The sequence below is a fragment of the Pelophylax lessonae genome (assembly GCF_965119305.1).
Source record: "Pelophylax lessonae genome assembly, chromosome: 4".
Taxonomy (NCBI): domain Eukaryota; kingdom Metazoa; phylum Chordata; class Amphibia; order Anura; family Ranidae; genus Pelophylax; species Pelophylax lessonae.
In genome coordinates this window covers 172,018,623-172,040,599 of record NC_138771.1, presented here as the reverse complement: position 1 = coordinate 172,040,599, position 21,977 = coordinate 172,018,623, and the positions used below count along the sequence as shown (strand labels likewise).

At 42.7% G+C, this 21,977-nt stretch overlaps 1 long non-coding RNA gene across 1 annotated transcript in view; it reads right to left on the bottom strand.

The window, feature by feature from the left end:
• Positions 1-6,648: 6,648 nt before the first annotated feature.
• Positions 6,649-21,977, bottom strand: part of LOC309554365 — a 161,393-nt gene continuing 146,064 nt past the window's right edge. The window contains exon 3 of the long non-coding RNA XR_014225229.1: positions 6,649-6,799. This is a non-coding gene — a long non-coding RNA (uncharacterized lncRNA). The remainder of the gene's footprint in view (positions 6,800-21,977) is intronic.

Here is a 21,977-nt window from a genome sequence, read left to right as displayed (position 1 = left end):
TAGCAGCATGCTCACAAATACCCTAGAGAATGGGCGTCCCTCTCTTTTCCAGCCATGCCACAACCATTTCCTTGTTAAGGAATCAGTCTACGCCACCCACTCATCTTGTCCCTTCACAAGCCCCACTAGTGACAACTTTGCCTGTGACAGTGACCAAGACCATTTAGGGTGCACAGTCTTTCAGAGAACTAAAGATGACAATCGTGTGGCAATGTCTATCGAAGACAAACTCTTCTTAGAATTAATGGAGCAAGGTCTAGTTAAAGACAGCACAAACAGCTGGGTTGCACCTCTTCCCTTCAGATCACAGAGACAACGCTTACCCAATAACAAAGAACAAGCTTTACAACATTTTGCTTCCCTTGGACGTAATTTACAAAGAAAGCCAGAGATGAGGGAACATTTCTTTTCTTTCATGGGGAAGATCTTTGAGAACGGTCATGCCGAGGTGGCTCCCACCCCTAAAGACTCTGAAGAGTGTTGGTATCTCCCTATATTTGGAGTGTACCATCCCAAAAAGCCAGGTCAAATTAGAGTAGTGTTTGACTCTAGTGCCAAATACAAGGGTATCTCTTTAAACGATGTCCTCTTGACAGGCCCAGACCTCAACAACAATCTCCTGGGAGTGCTCTTACGCTTCTGCAAAGATTCTATTGCCTTCATAGCTGACATCCAGCAGATGTTCCATTGTTTCTTGGTCAGAGAGGAAGACAGGAACTTCCTAAGGTTCCTTTGGTTCCAAGACAATGATCCTTCAAAAGATATCTCAGAGTATCGCATGAGGGTACACATCTTTGGCAATAGCCCTTCACCTGCAGTCGCTATCTATGGACTCAGACATTCCGCCCAAGAAGGTGAACTTGAGTTTGGCTCGGATGCAAGACAATTCGTAGAGAAAGACTTTTATGTGGATGACTGTTTAAAATCCTTACCTTCCAGTGAGTCTGCAATCTGTCTTCTTAAAAGAGCACAGGAAATGCTCGCTTGTTCCAATCTCAGGCTTCACAAGATTGCTTCCAACAGCAAAGAGGTAATGGAAGCTTTCCCCACTGAAGACCATTCCAGTGATCTAAAGGAATTAGATCTGGGTACAGACTCTTTACCTGTACTACGCAGTCTAGGTCTACTTTGGGACTTGAAATCCGATTCCTTTACCTTCCAAGTAAATGGAGAAGAAAGACCCTTCACTCGCAGAGGTGTCTTGTCTACTATCAATAGCCTGTACGATCCATTAGGATTTGCGGCACCAGTTACAATTCAAGGTAAAGCCTTGCTTAGAGACTTGATTTGTGAAACATCCAACTGGGATGCCCCACTACCCCTTGATAAGAGGAACTCTTGGGTAGAGTGGAGGGACTCTCAATCAGTCTTATCTGATCTCCATGTTTCACGCCCATATGCTCCTGTACCCTCTACAGAGATACAGAGTCAAAACCTTTGCATATTCTGTGATGCTTCTGTCAAGGCAATAGCTGCTGTGGCCTACCTAAGGACTGTTGACACTACAGCACGATGCCACGTAGGATTCATCATGGGCAAAGCAAAGCTTGCTCCACACCCTGAGCATACTATACCTAGGCTAGAACTTTGTGCTGCAGTACTAGCTGTTGAACTAGCAGAACTAATAACCTCAGAGATAGACATTGACCTCAAGGATGTTCAACTCTACACAGACAGCAAGGTAGTGCTAGGCTACATCTACAATGATACCAGACGTTTCTACGTTTATGTCAACAACAGAGTGTTGAGGATTAGGAGATCCACCAGTCCAACACAATGGCACTATGTACCTACTGACTATAACCCTGCAGACCATACTACAAGAGCTGTTGCTGCATGTAACCTGAAAGACACAACATGGTTTACTGGACCTGCATTCTTGTACGATGCAGAACAGACCTTTCCTAAAGGTGGCACGATTGAACTAATAGATCCAGACTCAGATACTGACATCCGTCCTGAGATCTCAACATTCCATACTGCAACTTCAGGTTGTCAGCTTAAATCTGACAGATTTACCAGATTCTCAAAATGGAAGTCACTTGTTCAAGCTATTTCTTGTCTTATTCACATAGCTCGCTCCTTTAAAGGTGACTCAAACAGCTGTGACCGCAAGGGATGGCACCATTGTCAAAGGATCAGTTCAGTATTAGAGCTACAGCAGTCTCAGGATCTTATCATCCGCACTGTACAGAATGAAGCCTATGCTAAGGAGATAGACTGTACCTTGAACGGAAAACCTATCCCTAGAGACAGTGTCCTGAGAAAACTCGACCCATTCCTTGATCAAAATGGGCTACTTAGGGTAGGTGGTCGTCTAAGACAAGCCAACCTAGATTCAGATGAGAAAAACCCTCTAATAGTTCCTGGTCACCACCACATCGCTCACTTGATTGCATCACATCATCACTCCCATGTGAAGTGGAAGTCAAGATCCAGAGAATCAAGGAGACAAAGTTGTTCCTCAGACCAGTTTCTGAACTAGTTTTGTTGTTATCATCTGAGGAATAAATAGTGGTATCTGATGATACCAGGCGGGGAGTTTCATGCCTCCAGCATAAGAAAATAATTAATGCTATTGGAACTTGTAATACCAATCCTGTCCACAAGATGCCACTGTGACATAGACTGTTATACAGCACTTTATGGTACTTCCTGTTATCTATTGCTGAATATTAGTTCCACCCCTCTCTGAGAGAATCTCCATTTTAAGATTTACCTCAGGAAGGAGCAGACAGCATCTGAGGTTGCTGTGGGAAGATTCCTGAACCCCCCTTTGAAACATCGCTGGTATGCCTATGAACTGTTGGTTATATACTCAATGCATATACTGTTTATGTTTGTATACTGATTATATGCCTTTATATGTTTATTTACAGTTTCACCTCTCTATTCACAATCCTATTCGCATATCCATTCTGACTTGTAACCTGTTCATGTGACCACTATTCTTTCACTGGAATAAAGCCTTAAGTTACAAAAGGACTGGTTATTGCAGGATTAAAGGTTTAGCTGTATGTTGAGCTGCACACGCCTGGGGCATACGTGTAGTGAGAACAGAACAGCGGGGAACTAATCCGAAAGTTTGGCCTCTCTCTTCCTTGCCTCACCACCGGGCCATTCACAAAGCACAGTGCACTTTGCCCATGCACAGTAGGGAACTGACTGTGAAGCCGCAAGGCTTTATTGCCTGTTTCCCTTACCTGACACGGCAATGGCAGCACCCGAGAGCTGATTGAAAAATCAGCTCGGGTGAACACACCGCTGGATTCGTAGACAGGTAAGTATCCTAATATTAAAGTATTTGTAGCTGCTGACTTTTATTTTTTTCTGAAGGAACCTGGAGCTTCCCTTTAAGCATGCCATATGGGCAGGCTGAATGTACCCAACTCAATCTATCTTGACTTGGGTACAGCCATTATGTCGGATTGCTAGCATGCAATTATTGCAAGCGGCTATTGCTGCAAGCAATAATCACTGTGTTTTCCTGGCAGGGGTTACTGCCCCCCTCTTGCCGGGAGAACACAATAGCTCTGCGGGAGGGATTCCCCATCAACACTGATTGTGTTGATGGGGGAATCAAGCAATTTTTTTTCCAGCAACCGTGGCACCATCTATGGCCTGCCTTATTCTCCCAGTGCTGTTGTATAGGGAGTTAAAAGAGGTTAATATCAAGCCAAATTTTGCTACTTACACTAGTGGCATTTGAACATTTAGTGCGTATACACACACGATCCATTGTGTCTTTTCAAATTACATTGTGAGTTAGTGTGTTGAGTTAAGAAAGCCATTTAATTATGAATGGGTCACAAACATACTGCAACAGATGAAAAATGCTATTGTACAGTTATTCGCAATACAATGCACCACACATAGAGCCAGTGCATTGGTATGTACTGTGGTACGCAGGCCCTTGATTATTTAATAATTAATACATAGATTTTGTGTCTTTTATTGCTGCCTGAAATACAGCGTTAAGTTCGGCAGAAGTGAAAATCCTCCATTTTGTTTTATAAATTTACAATTTATTAAGATTTTCTGGTATTTTTCCCCTAAAAATTCTCTCTGAAATAATATTGAAGAGAAAGTATCTTTTTTTTTTTTTTATAAATAAATGCTTGAGAGTAGTATTTAAAAGTTAATATAAAGAAAAAATGAACTTTATGGATCCAAACAGGAAATAAGAAGTGAAAAGAATTCCCATCTTAAAAAGTTGTCACAGGAACAAAGGTTCCCATTGTAGAAATTTCCCTTCACCTCTTGCTCTGATGACAGCTCTACATGTTTTATCCTCCCTCACTTTCTTTCTCAGTGACATCTCTCCATTGGGAAAATAAAAAAACAAAAAAAAAAAATCTAATCCTCCTCTACTAACATAAAAAAATGCCTTTAAACACACAAAATTAAAACAGTGTTCAGAAATGTTACAGAAAGCAGGTACAGACCCCATGAAGAAATTCTTACATGGTCAGACCTCTACATTGAACTATTAGTCTGGCTCATAAAAGAATCACTTTTTTTGGAAATAATAGTTTAAAAAATGACCCCTGCGCTATCACTTAGTAACATAGATATCTCTTGCAGGAATCAGGTGTAAAGGACAGGATCTGCTGCAGCTCTCAACTCAGCCTTTCAATTAAAAATGAATCAATCAAAGTAGGTATATAATAATAAAGCCGTGCTTATCCTAACATAATTAATATCTATAATTAATAATTATTAATTGTTTATTCACTTATATTTATTGATTATAGATATTAATTATGTTAGGATAAGAGCGGCTTTATTATTATATGCCTACTTTTTTGGAAAGCCATGTCTATTAAAAGTGTTTATTTTTTTCCAGTGTATGCAATATGGGCAGCCACCACAGGCAAAATATGAGTTTCATCTACATTGATAGAACTTTAAACTTCAGATCCAGATGTACCAGATATTTCTAAGCCCTTACCTTCCCTGCACTTCTATGATACCCTTATTTGCTGCCACCACCCAAAGAAGTTTTGTATACAGTGGACCTGGAAAGTATTCACAGCACTTTGCTTTTTCCACAGTTTGTTATGTTACAGCCTTATTCCAAAATGGAATTAAATGCATTATTTTCCTCAACATTCTACAAGCAATACCCCATAATGATAAATTGAAAGAAGTTTATTTGAAATCTCTGCAAAAAACAAAACAATGTACATACGTTTTCACAGCCTTTGCTCAAAACCTTGTTGAAGCACCTTTGGCCCCAATTACAGCCTCAAGTCTTTTTGAGTATGATGTTACAAGCTTGGCACACCCATTTTGGGTAGTTTCTCCTATTCTTCTTTGCACAACCTCTTAAGCTCCATCAGGCTGGATGGGGAGCATCGGTGCACAGCCATTTTCAGATCTCTCCAGAGATGTTCAATTGGGTTAAAGTCTGGGCTCGGACTGGGCCACTCAAGGACATTCACAGAGTTTTCCCATAGCCACACCTTTGTTATCTTGTCTGTGCGCTTAGGGTCGTTGTCCTGTTGGAAGACGAACCTGCCCCCCAGTCTGAGGTCCTGAGCGCTCTGGAGCAGGTTTTTTTTATCAAGGATATCTCTGTACATTGCTGCATTCAGCTTTCCCTTGATCCTGACTTGTTTTCCAGTTCCTGCCACTGAAAAGCATTCCCACATCATTATGCTGCCACCGCCATGCTTCACTGTAGGGATGGTATTGCTCAGGTCATGTGCAGTGCCTGGTCTCCTCCAGACGTGATGCTTGCCATTAAGCCCAAAGAGTTCATACTTTGTTTCATCAGACCAGAAAATTTTGTTTCTTATTGTCTGAAAGTCCTTCAGGTGCCTTTTGGCTAACTCCATGTGGACTGCCATGTGCCTTTTACTGAGGAGTGACTTCCATTTAGCCACTCCACCATATAGGCCTGATTGATGGAGTGCTGAAGAGATGGTTTTTCTTCTGGAAGGTTCTCCTCTCTCCACAGAGAATTGCTGGAACTCTGTCAGAATAACCATCAGGTTCTTGGTCACCTCCCTGACTAAGGCCCTTCTCCCCCGATCGCTCAGTTTGGCCAGGCAGCCTGTTCTTGGAAGAGTCCTGATGGTTCCAAACTTCTTCCATTTATGGATGATGAGGGCCACTGTGCTCATTGGGACCTTCAATGCTGCAGAAATTTTTTCTGTACCCTTCCCAAGATCTGTGCCTCAATACAGTGCTGTCTGGGACTGGGAGGTCTACAGACAATTCCTTGGACTGTGGGACCTTATATAGACAGGTGTGTGCCTTTCAAAGTCATGTCCAATCAATTGAATTTACCACAGGTGGACTCCAATCAAGTTGTAGAAACATCTCAAGGATGATCAGTGGAAACAGGATGCCACTGTGCTGAATTTTGAGTGTCATGGCAAAGGCTGTGAATATGTATGTACATGGGATTTTTTTTATTTTTAATAATTTTGCAAATATTTCAAACAAACTTCTTTCATGTTGTCATTATGGGGTATTGTTTGTAGAATGTTGAGGAAAATATTGAATTGAATTCATTTTGAAATAAGGCTGTAACATAACAAAATGTGGAAAACGTGAAGCACTGTGAATGCTTTCTGGATTCACTGTAACTTTCTAGTTGAGAACTTAAAAGAGTTCCACTCTTATGTGTTAGCACTTGGACATAGCAATTTATTGTTTCAGGCATCGAGGGAAAGTAAGGGGAGTTTCAGGAGTTCCTTCAGATGTATTGAATATTTATCTGGGCTCAATCAATGCATCAGAGGGAGGGGGGAGCATAGGGTAGGTAATTTCTGATTGCATACTGTGCATCCTGCAAAGAAAAAAACCTAAACATTTATCTATACAGGCAAAGAACATTGAAACAGATGTTATCTACTGTTAAAACATTATTTATCATCAATCAAAAGTGTTAAATAAAACAGAGGCTATTTTTGAATTTTTATTATGCATCTAAGAGTACACATGACCCATTATTTTAACTTCACAGACATATATATATACATATATACAGTATATACACTATAATGTAAAAAGTTTTGGGACACCAGCATTTACACACACATGAACTTTAATGGCATCCCAGTCTTAGTCCATAGGGTTCAATATTGAGTTAGCCCACCCTTTGCAGCTATAACAGCTTCAACTCTACTGGAAAGGCTGTCCACAAGGTTTAGGAGTGTGTCTATAAGAATAGTGAACTAGTAATTTAAATACCGCGCTAAGTGAGTACAATATCAAATATCAATGCAAAAGTGTAATAAAATCACAATATTGCTGCGCTAGAAACTCAATATAACAAATAGAAAAAAAAATGGAAGCAGTCACACAAATCCGAAATAGTACAGATTAAAATAAATGTAGCAATATCTATGGCGCTAAATCCAATCAAATGTCCCAAATCAATGAACAGACACAGTCCTTATGGTGTTCACTCCACAATGAAGAAAGGTGAAAAGACCTCAGAACCAGAGAACCACCACCAAGCACTCTAATATCACCACTGCTTACCAGAAAGCGATGATCCCCATTACAGAGATCAAAAGAGCCAAAGGTGCAGATTGAGAAGCAATCCCCCACTCACAGGTTCGGGACTGACGAATTCAAACAATTGTGTGATATGAAACAATAGATCAGGGACACCTTCCTAGCGCAGACTGCTTAATCTGTTTATTCCCACACAAGGTTTAAAATCACCTACAGTGTTACAAAGAAAACAGGCATCATGGATCGATGATAAGGATTCCTCTCAGTGTGCCGTGCTGTATAACCAAAAAGATGTCCGCCACGACATTAAAATCCATATCCTAGGGAATGAATATTGAATCATATATCGGGCCGCAACTTGGAGGAGACGGCGCCATCTAGAGGTACCAGCACAAATTACACTGGAGGAATATCACAACCTGAAGCCAATATTAACAATAAAATACACACAATCATAAAAACACATATAAAAAAGACATTAAAAAATATATAAAATTGCACAACAGGGGTGCGGCCATGGGTGCTAAATTTGCACCCAGAATGGCCAACCTGTTCATGGTCAAGTGGGAGTAGGATGTCGTCTTGAATGTGCCTAGGCTGGAGCTTGTGCTCTGGCGTAGGTACATAGATGACATCCTCTTCCTTTGGGATGGCACTTTGGATTCTCTTCAGGAATTCATGGTGACCCTCAATAATAACCAGAGAGGCATTAGCCTGCAATATGAATCCAGTAGCACGGAGATTCATTTTTTATATTTAAAAATCCGTGTGGAAGAGGGTCAGATTGTGACCTCCACTTTTTTTAAAGCCAGTTACAGGAACGGATTCATTGACTAGTTACTATCATAAAGCGTGGTTAGAATCCGTTCCTGTCAGTCAATTTTTGCGTTTAAAGTGTAATTGCTCATGCAGGGAGGATTTCCTGCGTGAGGCCTCCATCCTCAAATCAAGATTTTTGGAGAAGGGTTATGGAGAACCATTGCTTAATGAGGCAATAGCACGCGCAGATTCACGTGCCGGAGATGATCTCCTACAACCCAAGGTGAGGGATACTCAAGAATCCTTTGGTTATGCCTTCTTTTCCTCTTATTCCACACAATATTTTTCTGTTAAGAAGATATTGCGCCGTCACTGGCATATATTACAAAATGATGGGGTTTTGGGCCCTCTTCCTTCCACCGCAACCCCAGGTTGTTTATAGGGGAGTTCCCCCCTTCAGGTTGCAGGTGGCTCCTAACATTAGAGATCCCCCTAAAAAGATCTCCTTCTTTCAGCAGAAGGGGGTTTTTATAAATGTAGGAGATGTGCTATCTGTAAATTGAATGTGGAGAAGGTTAGATGTGTGGAGACGTTTAAATCAGGTTCCACAGGACAGGATTTTACAATTAAACCTTTTATATCCTGCACTACCAAATTTGTGGTATACCTGATTAGATGTCCATGTGGTCTTGACTATGTTGGCCGCACCATCCGAGAGCTTCATGTGAGGCTCAAGGAGCATGTGGCCAACATAGTCAAGGGATATCCGAAACATAGTGTCTCACGCCACTATGACGAGTGTCATCAAAGAGATCCTAAGGGCACATTGTTTTTGGGTATCGATAGATTTTCAGGTAACAGGAGGGGCAGTAATTTGACCAAGGACGTATCGAGACAAGTTGGATCTATAGGTTGAAGTCCTATACCCCGTTAGGGTTAAATATTGAATGGGACTTGAATGCTTTTATCAGTAATTCATAGTTTTTATCATGCCTTTTTTACCTGCTTTCTAATTTATGGTTGATACTTTTGTAGTCTTACCTTTTGTATATCCATGTGCAATTTTATATATTTTTTAATGTCTCTTTTTTATATGTGTTTTTATAATTGTGTGTATTTTATTGTTAATATTGGCTTCAGGTTGTGATATTCCTCTAGTGTAATTCGTGCTGGTACCTCTAGATGGTGCTGTCTCCTCCAAGTTTCGGCCCGATATATGATTCAATATTCATTCCCTAGGATATGGATTTTAATGCCCATAGGAATTATATTTTATCTTTTTATCATTGTTGTTTTTTTAGTAATAACTGTGATAATTAATTCACTTGGCCATCTGTGGAACACTATTCAGTTTTGGTCTCCCGGATGCAGCTAATTTTTCTTAGTTTGGGGCTGGTTCCGGTTTTTGGAACGCAAGTCTCATTTCCGGTTTCTGTCATGCTCTGACATTTCCGTTCTCCTCCACTGCTATATATGGCGCAGCGCACCTCGAGGCCACACCGCTTGACGACGTCTTTTGATGACGAAAGGCGTCGGGTGGTGCTCTTGGTGATGCACGCCGTTACGTGGAGGAGACGTGGTGGACATCTTTTTGGTTATACAGCACGGCACGCTGAGAGGAATCCTTATCATCGATCCATGATGCCTGTTTTCTTTGTAACACTGTAAGTGATTTTAAACCTTGTGTGGGAATAAACAGTTTAAGCAGTCTGCGCTATGAAGGTGTCCCTGCTCTTTTGTTTCATATCATACAATTGTTTGAATTCGTCAGTCCCGGACCTGTGAGTGGGGGATCGCTTCTCAAAAGTGTAATGCAGCTGCTGTTCACCAAGTAAAAACTTAGACAAAATAAAATGACAAAAAACACAGCGCTTGCAAATAAATTATGTAGTGCACAAGTATTTCTAATTCATAATAAAAGTCCAAAGTTTAGAAAAGTCCAAAAATCATGTGCAAAATGATTCAAAATAAAACCATAAGTGCAACTTTAAAATAAAGTGCTATTAGTGTTAAATTACAGTGCAATATATTAAAAAATACTATGGTGCTTCTGTGAAAGTGCTGAGGTGCTCCAAAATAATCACTGGTGCTAGGTGACTTGATCCCCTTCTGAGACCACACTCACCAGAACAGATGGACCCCTGTTCAGGGTCAGAGGAAGCTTATGATCTAAGAAGGAACTCCTCCAAGCTGTCTTACTGGTAAGCCCCTTGATAAGTCAAAGCAAATGGCGTGGCAGATCCCCTCAATGATGAAAAAAATGCAGTTTCCTATAATAGCCACCCTTTGCAATGTATTGGCCCTGGGCAGCTCCAAGAAATTAGAAAATCCACATAGTGAAGCTCGTTTAAAACTTTTATTAGTTCCCACATCAAAAATATACTCACAATATGCTAAACTTCTAACAGCCTGTAAGGTAAAAATATTGCTTTGCAGAGATGGTTCTGGTAACGCCACGGTCGCGTGCGTTCCACGGAGGACCAGGAAGTGACGTCAGAAAGTGCCGCACTGGAAGTTCGTCAACGTGTTTCACCATCCCACTTGGGCGTTATCAAAGACTTTTCATCATTGAGGGGATCTGCCACGCTGTTTGCTTTGACCTATCAAGGGGCTTACCAGTGAGACAGCTTGGAGGAGTTGCTTCTTTGATCATAAGCTTCCTCTGACCCCCAACAGGGGTCCATCCGTTCTGGTGAGTGGGATCTCAGAAGGGAATCAAGTCACCCGGCACCAGTGATTATTTTCGAGCACCTCAGCACTTTCACAGAAGCACCATAATATTTTTTAATATATTGTACTGTAATTTAGCACTAATAGCACTTTATTTTAAAGTTGCACTTATGGTTTTATTTTGCATCATTTTGAACATGATTTTTGGACTTTTCTAAACTTTGGACTTTTATTATGAATTAGAAATACTTGTGTCTATAAGAATGTTTGACGATTCTTCCAGAGTCACATTTGTGAGGTCAAAAAGAAAGTATGTTATTTAAAGCGTTTACAGGGGGTGCTGCTCTCTATTGTGGCTGCTAGTAGAGGCAAATGGTCAGGCGGGGTTCAGGCAGGACACTGGTACTTGGACTAGTTGTCAGCTGGAACAGCCTTGGGGGGGGAAAAGTAGGGCTCAGATGCCTGGAGGCAGAGAGTATTAGGCTGACCCGGGGTGTAAGGGGGGAGGGGGGAGGGGGGGTCCGGGTGTGGACGATCCTCTGTTCAGTGGGTGGATGAGGATGGGTTGCACTCCGGGCTGCTCTCCGGGTGAGCGAAGCAGCTCAATGTTAGTCATAGAGGGAAGGGGGAAAAAAGCGCCAGTGGAGTGCAGTTTTTAAAAAAGAAGGAAGTTTATTAAAAATAAGTATAAAGGAACAGGTGACTCGATAATGGACTCACTTCAGTGCAGTCACTGTGGTGCCCTCCCTGGTGTAGGTCAGAAGCTCGGTGCCTGCTCTGGGTCCTGATGCGGTCCAATCATCCGGGAGAAGTCCGGGGTTTCTCAGGCGACTTCCGGGTCGGATTGGCATAGGAGATGTGGAGCGTGTTAGAGGCTTCTTCCGGCTGCGTCTGACGTCACGGGGTGTCTGGGCTTTGGTGGGCGTATCCGGGCGTCACAACATGTTTCGGAGCATGCGCAACATGCCGGTGGCGGGCATGCGCACTCCTTTGTCAAGTGTCCGGATGGGAGGACGTGCAGGAAATTATATAGGAGGCTGGGGGCGTCATTAAGGAATAAAAGCGGCAACGGCCAAAAAGATCTTAAAGCGGCAATGTTCATAGGAGGCACAGGGGAAAAGAATCGTGTATACGATAACACATAAATATGTGTAATGTCCAAATGTCTTTTTGGCAAAGTTGACCAAGCGGTCCGGGGGCATATTCCAGGCACATAATAAAAACATTTGATACTTATACAATAAGGAAACGTTAAGAGGCATATCTGATTATACAGGGACTAGACAATGATTATGAAAACAATAATAATAATAATGAGGTTATGATTATAGCAGCTTAAGGTAAATAGCAGTTAAAGGAAGGCTAGTGTCTAACGGGGCTGACCCCATGAAAAATGGGTCAGGGGATCATCTTCCTGTTTGGGTAGAAAGAGATCAGGGGGGGGGGGGAAAGGAGGGGTGGAGCTGGGTGGGGTGTTGGGGAAGGGGGTGGGGGGTTTTTTTTGTTAGAGGTAAGGGGAGGAAGGGTGAGGGAAGGGAGGGGGGAGGGATGATGGGGGGTAGGCAGAGGAGGGGGGGGGGAGAGAGAAGGGGTGAAGGGGGAGGGGGGGGGAAAGAGGAAAAAAGGAGGAAGGGGGAGAGGAAGAAGGGGGGGGTTTGGTTATTTGGGAGGTAGGGGGGGGGAGAGGGGAGGGAAATGGGGGGGGGGGGTTTGGGTGGGAGGGTTTTGGGTGCATACTTACGGGTGGTGTTCTTGATGGGCATGAATTATGTAGGGCATATGTGACCTGAAATGAGGACAACAGAAAGCATTAGATTTTGGATTATTAAGAGGGCTAAAGGATAGTGTTCACATCAAGTTCCTCGTTGAGTCCGGAGGGACTGAGGCTGTCCAAAGTGTAAATCCAGAACGTTTTGCGTTCACAAAGTAACGCGAAACGTTCTGCTGGAGGTATGGTGTTTGGGATGGATTCGAGGACCCAGATTTTTAGACCGGCAGTGGATTGGTGGTGGAATTCCAGAAAGTGTCGTGGGACACTGTGATGGTCGCTCCCTGTCTCTATGTAGCGTCTATGTTTTCCAAACCGTTGTCTGAGGGGGCAGGTGGTACGGCCCACATATAACCGAGGGCATGGGCAAGATAGACAGTATATTACATAGTCAGTGGAACAATTATAGAAGTCTTTGAAGGTATAGGTGATGCCTTTATGTATAAATGATTTTTGGCCATGTTGGATAAAGGCACACGTTTTGCATAGGGCCTTTTTACATTGAAAGATCCCTTTTAGTGGTATGAGGCAGAGGGGGTTGGGTTTGGGAGTTTTTAGCTTGCTGGGTGCTATTTTAGCTTTAAGTGATGGAGCCTTGCGGTAGGTAATGCGGGGTTTGTCCATAATATGGGTGGAGAGGTGTGGGTCCACCCCGGACTTCTCCCGGATGATTGGACCGCATCAGGACCCAGAGCAGGCACCGAGCTTCTGACCTACACCAGGGAGGGCACCACAGTGACTGCACTGAAGTGAGTCCATTATCGAGTCACCTGTTCCTTTATACTTATTTTTAATAAACTTCCTTCTTTTTTAAAAACTGCACTCCACTGGCGCTTTTTTCCCCCTTCCCTCTATGACTAACATTGAGCTGCTTCGCTCACCCGGAGAGCAGCCCGGAGTGCAACCCATCCTCATCCACCCACTGAACAGAGGATCGTCCACACCCGGACATCCCCTCCCCCCTCCCCCCTTACACCCCGGGTCAGCCTAATACTCTCTGCCTCCAGGCATCTGAGCCCTACTTTTCCCCCCCCCAAGGCTGTTCCAGCTGACAACTAGTCCAAGTACCAGTGTCCTGCCTGAACCCCGCCTGACCATTTGCCTCTACTAGCAGCCACAATAGAGAGCAGCACCCCCTGTGAGCGCTTTAAATAACATACTTTCTTTTTCCAGTGTTCTGAAGCAAACTTTTTGGCTGCCACAGATCCCTGTGCTCTCTCAGACTGCTGCATTAGCCCCCTCCACACCTGGGCTTGGCACCCCCTCATAACCAACCCCAAAAAAACCCATTAAGCCATCAGGCTCTGTTATTATTATCTTTTACTCACACCCTGGTGTGATTGGTATACTTTTACACTTACTAGTGTATGATACAAACATTGCTGACATTGATATTGTTGTTGTTGTTGTTATTTACTCCTGCTGACCCCCTACCACCCTCCCACTGTTTCATTCACTGTGTGTGTTCTCCATCCTATTGTTGTTTTATACATATATATATTTTTATACAGATATTATTGGTATATGCATTGTCATAAAACATATATGCGTGTCACCCACAGCTTCAGGCCCCTGTTAGCCTAAACCAAGTGACACAATTTTTATTTATAGCGGCTTTTTTAATCCCCATCATTTATCACATAAACGGCTCAAACCAGCCCCTATTCCCTATCATATCACCCCTCTGCCTCATACCACTAAAAGGGATCTTTCAATGTAAAAAGGCCCTATGCAAAACGTGTGCCTTTATCCAACATGGCCAAAAATCATTTATACATAAAGGCATCACCTATACCTTCAAAGACTTCTATAATTGTTCCACTGACTATGTAATATACTGTCTATCTTGCCCATGCCCTCGGTTATATGTGGGCCGTACCACCTGCCCCCTCAGACAACGGTTTGGAAAACATAGACGCTACATAGAGACAGGGAGCGACCATCACAGTGTCCCACGACACTTTCTGGAATTCCACCACCAATCCACTGCCGGTCTAAAAATCTGGGTCCTCGAATCCATCCCAAACACCATACCTCCAGCAGAACGTTTCGCGTTCACAAAGTTCTGGATTTACACTTTGGACAGCCTCAGTCCCTCCGGACTCAACGAGGAACTTGATGTGAACACTATCCTTTAGCCCTCTTAATAATCCAAAATCTAATGCTTTCTGTTGTCCTCATTTCAGGTCACATATGCCCTACATAATTCATGCCCATCAAGAACACCACCCGTAAGTATGAAAAGGTATGTGGGTAGTTCTCAGATATTGTGTTACCATAATCCCTAGATTAGTTGATAAAGAAAAAGGGAATGACCCCCTGGAAGGGTGGGACTTTAAAGGTAACTAATGAGGATCTTTCGAAAAAGATAGAATTAATTAAAATATTTAACAATTTATTGAAAAAAATGTGAATGAAAGAGATCAATCAAACAGTAATAATACATTCAATGTACAATACAATACAGTTGCAGATGCATGACAGAGTCCAACGCGTTTCGAAATTTGTATAGTACCAAAATCTTCCTCAGGGAATCTGTATGTTTTCCTGGAAAGCATAATCATATGCCAAAAGTGAAACCAAGAGAACAAAAGCAAAAATACAAAAACATACATTAGTGTGTTACATCAATCATATCAAGGTTTTTGCATATGCGACAACATGTTGTTCCATCTCAAGAGGTAATATATCAAGGGGGAAAGAGAGAGGGGGGAAGGGGGAGGGGGGGGAAAAGGAAGAGGGGGTGGGGGAGGGGGAAAGGGAGAAGAGAGGATGGTAGGGGAGGGGGGGTTGTACACATACCGGCAAATGTCCGGAGCCGCTCATATTGTCCACGGGGAGATATGTATGGGTCCCGCAAGGTGGGAGCTAGAATCAGGTATTTATATTATTTTCTATAGCCTGTAAATAATAATGCAGTGTCAGAAAAGTTCACTCCAAGGATGAATTCCCTTAAGTATATAGTTACGGATCACTTCACCTGTTGTAATGATCCAAAAGGGGAATAGGTGTGTAAAAAATACGGAAGAAAGGGATTATTCAAGTGACGGAGAGGATTCCAGTCACCTTTGGTTATCCCAAACTAGAGGTGCCTATTAGGACTTAATAGATGGTGACCCCTAAAAACGAGAAAAAGGGGGGGGGGGGAAGACATAAAACGAGGAAGTACTGGAGAGCAAGGAGCTCAAAATATAGATTATCCACAGTTGGAATTATTTTGTTATTTGGGGTATCTTACCTCCGTGTAGATAAAGAGTAAATAACAGCCAAATCCAATGCCACTTCAGCAGATGAAGTATCTACTTGGGGGTGTGCTTTTTGTCCCAGAGTGGTTGAATATAGATATTGGTATTATGCTTGTATCTAAAATATAAAAAGTTTTATATTGCATCTATCTGGTTACCTATCCAGGATATTGTACATGGCAGGAGTGTCCCCAATACAAGTATAAATATAAATACCGTAGGATGAAAAGAGGTGGCAGACACCCAATGACAATGTCTTCCAAGCGGGGACGGATGAAAACCCCCACGGCTGATTATACAGCTAGTGGGGTTCGCCCATAGATCTGAAGGAGTAAATATGTATAAGGTATAAAATAAAGTTCACCTTGATGAAAGTACCCAAAGCATTCCAACGATCAAAAATTCCCCTAAAAAAGGTTACTTACTTAGCTGTAGGGAGGGTTGGAGGAACGACAATTCTGTCCTATCACGGAGAGATCACTCACCGGACTGATTCTCGGCGTTCCCTAAAGTATCATAACGAGGCCCGTGATTTGCCAATAGGCATCGCGAGGTTTAGAGTGATGTCGTCATTTCCGTCTGTTTAATCTCGAGTAAAATACCGCGAGTCTAGGACGGTGACATCACATCCGGTTTGGGCGTATAATCCAGCACTTCACGGGACGTAGCCACGGTGATGGACTTCCGCCCTCACTTGCAGAAGGGGCAAGATAATAATACCCGCCCTTGATTCTAATAATTGGTACATCTTTGATGCTAAATAGGACAATGAAGTGTTTTAACAAAGTGTGATCCAACCATAAATATGTCGGAGTCATTATAATAAAAATTATACGAAAGTTTCAAGAGATGCCAATTTCTCATTATGGATACTTGGCCTAGTAGATACAGAAGGGGAAATCTTATAAGATATCGCCCCGGCACGGGTGGTGGCGTTTAACCCTTAGATGGTCGGGGGTTCAAGCATGGAATTCCCACAAAGATTGTAGGAAATTAATCCAGCTGTATAACGCATATGCTCTCCAGATAAAAGATGGGACATCCAAAATCAATTTTGGGTCCCAAGGAGAGTAGTCTCACCCGTGCCGGGCTCCCAGCTGCGGGATATCTCTCCAAAAGAACAAATATGGAAACATGAGATCACATGATTATGACATCCAGACAGCCGGGCAGTGGACCCCCTGGGAGAAGGGAAGGGAAAAAGAAAGGGAGGGGGGAGGGAGGGTATTAGATTGAAGTGGAAGGATAATTACCTGATTGGATGTTTTTGGAGAAACAGATGTTCGTCGCATCATGCAATTACATGACTGGAGTTGCAAAATATAATATAACAATTAAATACATAAATATATCAAAATAAATATAAAGAGGCCACTAAGAGATATGCATTTAGCCAAGATGAGGCTAAATGCAAACAGCATTCATCCTCAGAGTGCTTAGGTCAGAGTCCTCCAGGGGGATAAGGAATAGGAGGAAGGGACGCCAAAGATAGCTCTGAATTAATCAGAGGGAGCATTGAAAGCATATAGAGCAGATAAAGTAGAGGGAAAAATAGGGGGAGGGGGGGGGGGGGGAAAAGAAAGGGAAGAAGGGGGGGGGAAAAAGGGGGGAGGGGGGAGAGGGGGGAAGGGGGAGGAAGGGTTGTTTGGAAAGGAGGGGAAGCAAGGAAAAAAGAGACAAGAGGGATGAAAGATGAAGGGGAGTCGATCCTAGATCTCAAAAACAAAAGGGAGAAGGGCTACTCAAAGGGAAGATCCTTAATCTGTCTTTCCTGAGACGAATCCCTCCAGGAAAGGTCTGTAGCTAGCTGTTTCATTCAGGCCAGGGGGGGTCGTTGCCCCAAGTCTCGCAATCCAGCGCATTTCATGCTGGAGAAGCTGCTTGTTCCAATCGCCCCCCCTGGCCGGAATGTGTACCCTTTCAAGGGCGTAAAATGTAACTTTGGGGGTCCTGTATCTGTGCGCGAAGGCCATGTGTCGGCCCAGTGGCAAATAGAGATTGCCAATGTCGAGGCTTTGCATATGTTTGCTAATGCGTTTCCCAAGTTCTTGTTTGGTTTTACCAACATAAAAGGCCTTACATTCACACCGCATCAGATACACGACCCCCCTAGTTTTACAATTAACGAAGTGTTTCGAATGATGTATTTCACCATTGGGGAGCTTGGTGCTTTTGCAGCGGACTATCACCCTACATTGGTCACAATTGCCGCAGGGAAATGTCCCTTTGTCGCGACAGGGGTCTCCTCTCTCTGCCCCCTTATATTCACTTTGGACTAGATCGTCCATCATGGAGGTGGCTCTTCTGTATGTGATAGCAGGGGAAGGAGTTACTATCTGTTCAAGGATAGGATCTTCCCTCAATATTGCCCAATGCTTTTTGAGAATTCCATGAATTTCAGTATGTTCATTAGAGTAGTCAAGAATAATTCTGGGTGGGTTCTTTATAGGTGCCCTTTCCCTTTTGGAGGTTTTGAAAAGTAGGTCCTGTCTCTTCATAATTTGTACCCTATTGAAGTTTTTTCTAAGACACGTCTTAGAATATCCTCTTTCGAGGAGTCTCTGTGTAAGTTCCCCTTATTTTCAAGGGTAGGGAAGATCTGAATCCTTAATCCTAAAGGATTCAGACCTTCTTTCACATATTTGTCAAAGGATTTTATATGCCAGTGTAATGCTGACTTTTTTTCTAAGAAGCGTTTTAAAGTGGAGAACAAAGTGAAAATGTCCGATTCTATCTGCTCTTTTTGTTGGAATTGGCTTTCAATGTCAGACATCAATTCCTCCCAGCCATCTCCCTGGAAGCCTCCCATTCTGGGACGTCTATAATAAACAGGTTATATAGATAGCCTGTAGTGAGGTTTATAGAGGAAAATATGGTAAAAAACCCTTTCCTCCGTTAGAAAACCTTTTTTTTTAGGAAATTTAAATCATTAATCTCTAATAGTGGATAACCTGAGAACTATCCGCAGAGAGCGGGGGTCGGGTGTGTTATCCACCCAAAATATATATGAAAAGGTATGTGGGTAGTTCTCAGATATTGTGTTACCATAATCCCTAGATTAGTTGATAAAGAAAAAGGGAATGACCCCCTGGAAGGGTGGGACTTTAAAGGTAACTAATGAGGATCTTTCGAAAAAGATAGAATTAATTAAAATATTTAACAATTTATTGAAAAAAATGTGAATGAAAGAGATCAATCAAACAGTAATAATACATTCAATGTACAATACAATACAGTTGCAGATGCATGACAGAGTCCAACGCGTTTCGAAATTTGTATAGTACCAAAATCTTCCTCAGGGAATCTGTATGTTTTCCTGGAAAGCATAATCATATGCCAAAAGTGAAACCAAGAGAACAAAAGCAAAAATACAAAAACATACATTAGTGTGTTACATCAATCATATCAAGGTTTTTGCATATGCGACAACATGTTGTTCCATCTCAAGAGGTAATATATCAAGGGGGAAAGAGAGAGGGGGGAAGGGGGAGGGGGGGAAAAGGAAGAGGGGGTGGGGGAGGGGGAAAGGGAGAAGAGAGGATGGTAGGGGAGGGGGGGTTGTACACATACCGGCAAATGTCCGGAGCCGCTCATATTGTCCACGGGGAGATATGTATGGGTCCCGCAAGGTGGGAGCTAGAATCAGGTATTTATATTATTTTCTATAGCCTGTAAATAATAATGCAGTGTCAGAAAAGTTCACTCCAAGGATGAATTCCCTTAAGTATATAGTTACGGATCACTTCACCTGTTGTAATGATCCAAAAGGGGAATAGGTGTGTAAAAAATACGGAAGAAAGGGATTATTCAAGTGACGGAGAGGATTCCAGTCACCTTTGGTTATCCCAAACTAGAGGTGCCTATTAGGACTTAATAGATGGTGACCCCTAAAAACGAGAAAAAGGGGGGGGGGGGAAGACATAAAACGAGGAAGTACTGGAGAGCAAGGAGCTCAAAATATAGATTATCCACAGTTGGAATTATTTTGTTATTTGGGGTATCTTACCTCCGTGTAGATAAAGAGTAAATAACAGCCAAATCCAATGCCACTTCAGCAGATGAAGTATCTACTTGGGGGTGTGCTTTTTGTCCCAGAGTGGTTGAATATAGATATTGGTATTATGCTTGTATCTAAAATATAAAAAGTTTTATATTGCATCTATCTGGTTACCTATCCAGGATATTGTACATGGCAGGAGTGTCCCCAATACAAGTATAAATATAAATACCGTAGGATGAAAAGAGGTGGCAGACACCCAATGACAATGTCTTCCAAGCGGGGACGGATGAAAACCCCCACGGCTGATTATACAGCTAGTGGGGTTCGCCCATAGATCTGAAGGAGTAAATATGTACTGGCCTGAATGAAACAGCTAGCTACAGACCTTTCCTGGAGGGATTCGTCTCAGGAAAGACAGATTAAGGATCTTCCCTTTGAGTAGCCCTTCTCCCTTTTGTTTTTGAGATCTAGGATCGACTCCCCTTCATCTTTCATCCCTCTTGTCTCTTTTTTCCTTGCTTCCCCTCCTTTCCAAACAACCCTTCCTCCCCCTTCCCCCCTCTCCCCCCTCCCCCCTTTTTTCCCCCCCCTTCTTCCCTTTCTTTCCCCCCCCCCCCTCCCCCTATTTTTCCCTCTACTTTATCTGCTCTATATGCTTTCAATGCTCCCTCTGATTAATTCAGAGCTATCTTTGGCGTCTCTTCCTCCTATTCCTTATCCCCCTGGAGGACTCTGACCTAAGCACTCTGAGGATGAATGCTGTTTGCATTTAGCCTCATCTTGGCTAAATGCATATCTCTTAGTGGCCTCTTTATATTTATTTTGATATATTTATGTATTTAATTGTTATATTATATTTTGCAACTCCAGTCATGTAATTGCATGATGCGACGAACATCTGTTTCTCCAAAAACATCCAATCAGGTAATTATCCTTCCACTTCAATCTAATACCCTCCCTCCCCCCTCCCTTTCTTTTTCCCTTCCCTTCTCCCAGGGGGTCCACTGCCCGGCTGTCTGGATGTCATAATCATGTGATCTCATGTTTCCATATTTGTTCTTTTGGAGAGATATCCCGCAGCTGGGAGCCCGGCACGGGTGAGACTACTCTCCTTGGGACCCAAAATTGATTTTGGATGTCCCATCTTTTATCTGGAGAGCATATGCGTTATACAGCTGGATTAATTTCCTACAATCTTTGTGGGAATTCCATGCTTGAACCCCCGACCATCTAAGGGTTAAACGCCACCACCCGTGCCGGGGCGATATCTTATAAGATTTCCCCTTCTGTATCTACTAGGCCAAGTATCCATAATGAGAAATTGGCATCTCTTGAAACTTTCGTATAATTTTTATTATAATGACTCCGACATATTTATGGTTGGATCACACTTTGTTAAAACACTTCATTGTCCTATTTAGCATCAAAGATGTACCAATTATTAGAATCAAGGGCGGGTATTATTATCTTGCCCCTTCTGCAAGTGAGGGCGGAAGTCCATCACCGCGGCTACGTCCCGTGAAGTGCTGGATTATACGCCCAAACCGGATGTGATGTCACCGTCCTAGACTCGCGGTATTTTACTCGAGATTAAACAGACGGAAATGACGACATCACTCTAAACCTCGCGATGCCTATTGGCAAATCACGGGCCTCGTTATGATACTTTAGGGAACGCCGAGAATCAGTCCGGTGAGTGATCTCTCCGTGATAGGACAGAATTGTCGTTCCTCCAACCCTCCCTACAGCTAAGTAAGTAACCTTTTTTAGGGGAATTTTTGATCGTTGGAATGCTTTGGGTACTTTCATCAAGGTGAACTTTATTTTATACCTTATACATATTTACTCCTTCAGATCTATGGGCGAACCCCACTAGCTGTATAATCAGCCGTGGGGGTTTTCATCCGTCCCCGCTTGGAAGACATTGTCATTGGGTGTCTGCCACCTCTTTTCATCCTACGGTATTTATATTTATACTTGTATTGGGGACACTCCTGCCATGTACAATATCCTGGATAGGTAACCAGATAGATGCAATATAAAACTTTTTATATTTTAGATA